Raw genomic sequence first — 8015 nt, 5'->3', positions numbered from 1 at the left:
ACATGTGATGAGATAACAGGAACACGTTCTAATTAATAAACCTGGGATGAGGTAATAGGAACACGTTCTAATTAATAAATATGTGATGAGATGTCATGAACATGTTCTAATAAATAAACCTGTGATAAGATAACAGGAACACGCTCTAATTAACAAACCTGTTATGAGATAACAGGAACACGTTCTAATTAATAAACCTGTGATGAGATAACAGGAACACGCTCTAATTAATAAATATGTGATGAGATAACATGAACATGTTCTAATAAATCCTGTGATAAGATAACAGGAACACGCTCTAATTAATAAACCTGTGGTGAGATAACAGGAACACGCTCTAATTAATAAATATGTGATAAGGTAACAGGAACCCGTTCTAATAAATAAACCTGTGGTGAGATAACAGGAACACGTTTCATTTAATAAATATGTGAAGAGATAACAGGAACATGTTCTAGTTAATAAATATGTGATGAGATAACAGGAACACGTTCTAATTAATAAACATGTGATGAGGTAACATGAACATGTTCTAATAAATAAACCTGTGATAAGATAACATGAACACGCTCTAATTGATAAACATGTGATGAGATAACAGGAACACTTTCTAATAAATAAACATGTGATGTGGCAACATGAACACGTTCTAATAAATAAATATGTAAAGAGATAACAGGTACATGTTCTAATTAATAAACATGTGATGAGGTAACAGGAACACGTTCTAATTAATAAACCTGTGATAAGATAACAGGAACACGTTCTAATTAATAAACCTGTGAAGAGATAACAGGAACACGTTCTAATAAATAAACATGTGATGAGGAAACAGGAACACGTTCTAATTAATAAACATATGATGAGGTAACAGGAACACGTTATAATTAATAAATATGTGATGAGATAACAGGAACACGTTTTGATAAATAAACGTGATGAGGTAACAGGAACACGTTCTAATTAATAAACCTGTGATGAGATAACAGGAACACTTTCTAATAAATAAACTTTGATGAGGTAACAGGAACACGTTCTTATTAATAAATATGTGATGAGATAACAGGAACACGTTCTAATAACTAAATATGTGATGAGGTAACAGGAACACGTTCTAATTAATAAATATGTGATGAGATAACAGGAACACGTTCTAATTAATAAACCTGTGATGAGGTAACAGGAGATAACAGGTACATGTTCTAATTAATAAACATGTGATGAGGATAACAGGAACACGTTCTAATAAATAAACATGTGATGAGGAAACAGGAACACGTTCTAATTAATAAACATATGATGAGGTAACAGGAACACGTTCTAATTAATAAATATGTGATGAGGTAACCGGAACACGTTATAATTAATAAATATGTGATGAGATAACAGGAACACGTTTTGATAAATAAACGTGATAAGGTAACAGGAACACGTTCTAATTAATAAACCTGTGATGAGATAACAGGAACACGTTCTAATAAATAAACTTTGATGAGGTAACAGGAACACGTTCTTATTAATAAATATGTGATGAGATAACAGGAACACGTTCTAATAACTAAACCTGTGATGAGGTAACAGGAACACGTTCTAATAAATAAGCATGTGATGAGATAACCACGCTCTAATTAATAAACCTGTGATGAGGTAACAGGAACACGTTCTAATAAATAAACATGTGATGAGATAATAGGAAAACGTTCTAATTAATAAACCTGTGATGAGGTAACAGGAACACGTTCCAATTAATAAACATGTTATTAGATAATAGGAATACGCTCTAATAAATAAACATGTGATGATATATAACAGGAACACGTTCAAATTAATAAACATGTGACGAGGTAACAGGTACACGCTATAATTAATAAACATGTGATGAGATAACAGGAACAAAGATATTTTAAAACCTTCATTGTGAAAAAAAAAACTATCTAGTGAAGTTACACTTGAGTTATACTTTGGCCTTAAAAAGAGTTACAATATAAGAAAAATAAATAGCAATTTGTTTTTCATTATTTCAATGCCCCTTTATTTTAGAGTATTTTTTGATAGAAATACGTACCTCAGGTAAAACCTCATGCTTAACTGGCAATAAAAGTAATGCTTTGTACAGTATCTACTGTTAATAATTAATGATGAGTTTCTAAATGACACTGCCATCAATTAATGTTGCGAAATTCTTGTTAACCCTTTCATGAAGGTTGTCTAAAATTGGGGGGGGGGGGGGTTGCTCCAGTATTCTGGCAATAATTTTCGCTGAATTTTATTATTTAAAGACAGATTTGAAAATGGTCTTAATGTTTTTGCCTTTTTATATACAGGGTGTCCTAAGACACCGGAGATATTAAGGATTCTTTTTCAGATTTCAATTTTGTAAATAAAACCAAAATTATCGAAATCTGAACAAAAATTCTTCCTATCGTCAAGGGTAATTTTGAAAGCGCCACTTCTGAAATTAAGTTGACGAGTAAATGACGAAAATATTTCCAAAGATTAAAGACGACATTTAAGTGGTTGTAAAAATGGCTAATTTACATGAACATACCTTTTTTTCAAAATTATCTGTTATATGATTGAAAGATATATGTAAGATGAACAAGGAGAAAGAGAAGAAGAAATATAGAAATATCAAAATATTTTCATCTGATATCATATAAATATTTTAAAATATTGTAAAATTTAATTAAAATAAATTATTAAAGTTAAAAAGTGGTCTCGCAACCACAAGAACTTCCCTAGAAGGGGCTGTACTCTACAGCTCGCTCCTAAATCTGGTAAGATGTCAGTCCGGTTCTTGAAATTTCATGTTTCGTGGGACATCCTGATTTCCCATGATAGCAAATTTGGCATACTGCAATAAAAACAGCCAAGTTGAAATTTAATTGAGTATTTGCAGGATGGTTTGTGTCCAAGAACGGCTGAACAGATTGGGCCCGATTTTTTAATGATCTTAGGAAAGATAATTTCTTTAAACCCAGCGAAGAAAAAAAGGAAAATCTGCAAAAATCTTAGATTCTTATTGCGAAACAGAAAACTGAAAGAAGAAGACGACATTACAACAATACTGAAGTGTTTTTGATGTTATTTCAATGCAAATAGTTTTAGTTAATATCGCATTATTTAATGTAAGCCTGTGTACAGTGAACAATCAATTTCCATGTGTTATGCAGTCGTATAACTTGAGTCTAAAAGTTGTCTTCCTAATCTAATAGTAGCGTTACTTTCACAATACTTTCTAAACATTTTAGAAGATTTTTGTTTAATTCTTTTTATAGGTCGTCTTTAGTTTTCTGCACGCTACAGGTTTTCTTTCTCTAAAGGAATCTAAAGAGTACATGCAAAACATCATCATTAGAGTGTTACTTTTTTAACAGCCTGCTCATTGATTTTAAGTTTGAAATTTTTCAAAGCTTTAAGCTTTATGAAGAGAAATTTATGTATTATGTCATATAATCTATAAGTTTGAAATATCTAAGGGTTCATCATCAAGTTGCATTCCACCGATATAGGGATAAGAACATTTTATTAATTGTGACGAGAACTCAGTTCATTTGGATTTGTTTTCGATTCTTTGAAGTAGAATAATATGTTTTGGCAATTCTAATATTTTTCCTAATTTTAATCTCAGGATTAGACAGTTAATTTAATAATTTGTTTATAAAATAAAGCTCTTCGCTCATTATATATAAATGTTAGCTATGGCGGGCCAAACGGCTGAACCAACCTGGCTGAAATTTTTAAGGGTTTTCCCGAGGCTAAAAATTTGAAATTTATAAATTCCATGAGGAACACCGGGCACTTCGGCAAAAATCATGGTTTAATACCAAACGCGGGTAAACGGCGGGAGTATATATGAGTAATATTATAAACATCCAGCTAGTGAACGTAGTTTAAAGGGACCCTCCACGCAAAGATTGCAGCGGTTCCCTTAATTATTTACCCTTATTATTCACAGTGGTTCCCTTAATTATTTACTCTTATTATTCACAGCGGTACCCTTAATTATTTACCCTTATTATTCACAGTGGTTCCCTTAATTATTTACCCTTATTATTCACAGTGGTTCCCTTAATTATTTACCCTTATTATTTACAGCGGTACCCTTAATTATTTACCCTTATTATTCACAGTGGTTCCCTTAATTATTTACCCTTATTATTCACAGCGGTACCCTTAATTATTTACCCTTATTATTCACAGTGGTTCCCTTAATTATTTACCCTTATTATTCACAGTACCCTTAATTATTTACCCTTATTATTCACAGCGTTACCCTTAATTATTCACCCTTATTATTCACAGCGGTACCCTTAATTATTTACCCTTATTATTCACAGCGGTACCCTTAATTATTCACCCTTATTATTCACAGCAGTACTCTAAAAAGCTTTTTCCGATCACATGTGGATTAGATATCATTCTTTATAATTTTTATAACTGATAATTTAGTACTGGGTTCTCTACAAACGTGATTTGCACATTTCTACTGCAGATAAACGCATATGAATTATCAGAATTAAACACTTACAAACATCGAAAAAAACTACACCATTTGCCACATTATGGATAAGATGAAGGTTTCAAGGTTACTGATGATAATCTTTGTATGAATGGTTCCTTGAAATTACGATTACAGTCCCTTTAATAAACATTTTCGCAGAAATGATTAAATATTTACTATGTGTAGGTATTCAAGGTGGATACCTACACATACCTGAGCTGAGTTGGGGGGAGGAAGACGACTGTTTTAGACATAAGTAATTTTTAAATAATTCAATGAACATAAACAGTATATTGAGCATTGTGTATAACTGTACATGGTGCACAGTGTACACAGGTCCATTAACAGTATATTGAGCATTGTGTATAACTGTACATGGTGTACCGTGTACACAGAGTCCGACATTTAAAAGAGTATCGTTGGGCAAAACTCCCGAATTTCCTTTTTGGGGTCTTAACATTTGTGTTGATTTTGATTTAAAAGATTTAAAAAAATGGAGAATATAAGCAAACTGAGTAAAATAATATTTCATAACAAAAATATTGATATTCACAAAACTGCCTAGCCCCATTCGTGAAACCCGGGGTTTAAAACTGGTTTTCAGAACGATACACTGTCTGAAGTTTTGGTCTCAGGTCCATTAACAGTATATTGAGCATTGTGTATAACTGTACATGGTGTACCGTGTACACAGGTCCATTATCAGTATATTGAGCATTGTGTATAACTGTACACAGTGGCGTCCACAGGGGGGGGCNGTAAATTCTATCTAAAAACTTCAGAAGAAATTTCGTTTATAAGTGAAAATATTATTTTTTAATGATGCTGTGATTCTTGATTTAGTTAGCTGTGATGGAGTTAAGTGATAAATTTATAAATTTATAAAGTTAAAAAGTTAAAGTTAGTTTTTCGAGCTAAGGAATAATTTTTAGACTCTATAAAGTTAATAACACCCAAAAATGTAGTCTTTTTGATGTATTTTTATGGTGTTAATTGACTTTTTGAACAAAACAATTCCAGGGGGGGGCAAAAAAAATTTTTTCGCGCTACGCTCGAAATCGTGCCACCCCCCTGCCTAAAATCCTGTGTACGCGCCTGACTGTACAGTGTACCGTGTACACAGGCACACTTAATTACAAGAACATAATTTTTAAGCTACAGGTAAAACTAATTGCATTATAATAATATCAAATAAACAAAAGATTTCTTAAATGTCGTCTTCCTATTTCTCACATTTTGATTTATGGATTAGTCTACTTTTCAGCTTTTTTATCCTAAACAGCAATATAATCATCATGTATCTCTCTTTCGAGTATTCGATTATTTCTTCAGAGATTGTTAAAGACTGACTTGCTACTTTGATATTATTATTTTGCGTGTTTTTTTACCTACAATTTCCGTATTCTTCTAAATATTCCTCTTCTTTTCTAGAGAATAAATCATCAAAATCCGTACTTTGTCGTTGAAAAAGGCTCTTCACGTATTTTCGCCAAGGTTCAGGTAAGAGAGAAGAGAAGGGTGTATGACATGTTCAGGTTTAAGAGAAGAGATGATGTATAGGACATGTTCAGGTTAGAAAGAAGAGAAGGATGTATAGGACAGGTTCAGGTTAGGGAGAAGAGAAGGATGTATATGACAGGTTCTGGTTAGAGAGAAGAGAAGGATGTATAGGACAGGTTCAGGTTAGAAAGAAGAGAAGGATGTATAGGACGGGTTCAGGTTATAGAGAAGAGAAGGATTGATAGGACATGTTCAGGTTAGAGAGAAGAGAAGGATGTATAGGACATGTTCAGGATAGAGAGAAGAGAAGGATGTATAGGACTGGTTCAAGTCAGAGAGAAGAGAAGAATGTATAGGACAGGTTCAGGTTAGAGAGAAGAGAAGGATTGATAGGACAGGTTCAGGTCAAAGAGAAGATTTTACTCCAGACCAGAGAGATCAACCCGTCAAATCAGGACGGTTTTACTTTGAAGAAATTCAACCCTTCCAAGAAGGAAGAGCTAAAGTGATTAGCTTTCAGCCTATACACCCTTTCATTTTTCCTTTATAGTCCCTTTAAGATTCAACCCAGATGGTCATATTTTGTTGTTTTTAACTGATCATATTTGCTTAGGTTTCTTTATAAAAGCGACTTGCACATTTCTTACTATAGAAACAATGAAGAAATTATAATAATCAAATACTTTCTTGCTAAAAAATCCACGTTATCTTCCTCATAATTGATCAAGAATAAATTACGGTTTTTAAGGGTGTCATCGTGAATTGGACATTTCCATCTTTTAAAATTACTTGAAATTACGCAGGTTGCATGCTCGTTAAGCAGTACACAATTTATTCGATTATCGACCTAGGTTTATAGTCATCATAAGTCATTATCGGTATTGTTAATATTCAGAAAAGAAAAGTGACTTGCGCATGAAACCATGGAGAAATTGTAAGAATTAAATACATTTTTAGCTTATAAAAGACGTTTTCTTCCAGATTGAAAAATTGATTAAAATAATTTAAGGGTGTTATTGTGTGATTAAGTTACGGTCTCAAGAGTAACAATGTAAATCGGGTACGCCTCTTTTTTAAACTACTTGAAATTGCGCCTACAGTGTGGCATTACTTTCTTGTCATTGTTAAAAACTTGTCATAGTCTCTACGCAACAGAATTTACGCGGCAACCGCGCTCATTTTTCTGAATGTAAACAACGAATCAAATTAAACATTTGTTTTAGATCAAAATATCTTGAGAAAAAAAGATATTTTCTCCTGTCATATAGTACAGTCGTATACCAACAAATGGACGCTTACATATTGTAATTTTTAAACCAATTCAACACACTTTTATAATAATAATAATTATTTGTTTTAAAATAACTATAAAGGAGGCCCGTCCTATTAAATGATGTTTGCAAAATAGCCTGATTTTAACTATTTTTCAACACGAATTTAATACTGTTTATTTTACATTATTTTAAGTTAGGTCCAAAAATCTTTCTGTATGAAATATTTAAATCTCAATGGTGGATTTAGAACACAACACGGGGGAGGGGGTGGGCGGCCTTAGAGATTTGAAACCTCATTTTAAAGTCGCATTAACGTTGTTGACACAGGGCCATGTTTATCCCCTCTGCCTTCCCTCTCCCTCTCTTGTCTATAGTTTACATTCAGAAAAATGAGCGCAGTTGCTGCGGAAACTCTGTTGCGTAGAGACTATGACCATTTTTTAACGCAAACCATAAAGTAATGCTACACCTGTCCTGATAACCTGATAACCTGATAACCTGAGAGCTCCGTGTATCCACTTCATGATAACCCCATGCAATGAAACCCAGACAGAAAAGCCTAGTTATATAAATATATATATACTAGAAATTCAAGGCGCTTCGCGCCCTTCTTTCTAGCCTTAGAGGGCGCTTCGCACCCATCTCCTAAATTAATTCTGAACATATTCTCTTTGTGTACATCGTAAAACAAAACAAAAATAATTCACGGATTTTCACAAAAAATTTCGTGGATTTTC

The sequence above is a fragment of the Eurytemora carolleeae genome, unplaced genomic scaffold, assembly GCF_000591075.1.
Source record: "Eurytemora carolleeae unplaced genomic scaffold, Eaff_2.0 scaffold222, whole genome shotgun sequence".
In the NCBI taxonomy this organism is placed as follows: domain Eukaryota; kingdom Metazoa; phylum Arthropoda; class Copepoda; order Calanoida; family Temoridae; genus Eurytemora; species Eurytemora carolleeae.
This window is presented reverse-complemented; position numbering follows the sequence as displayed.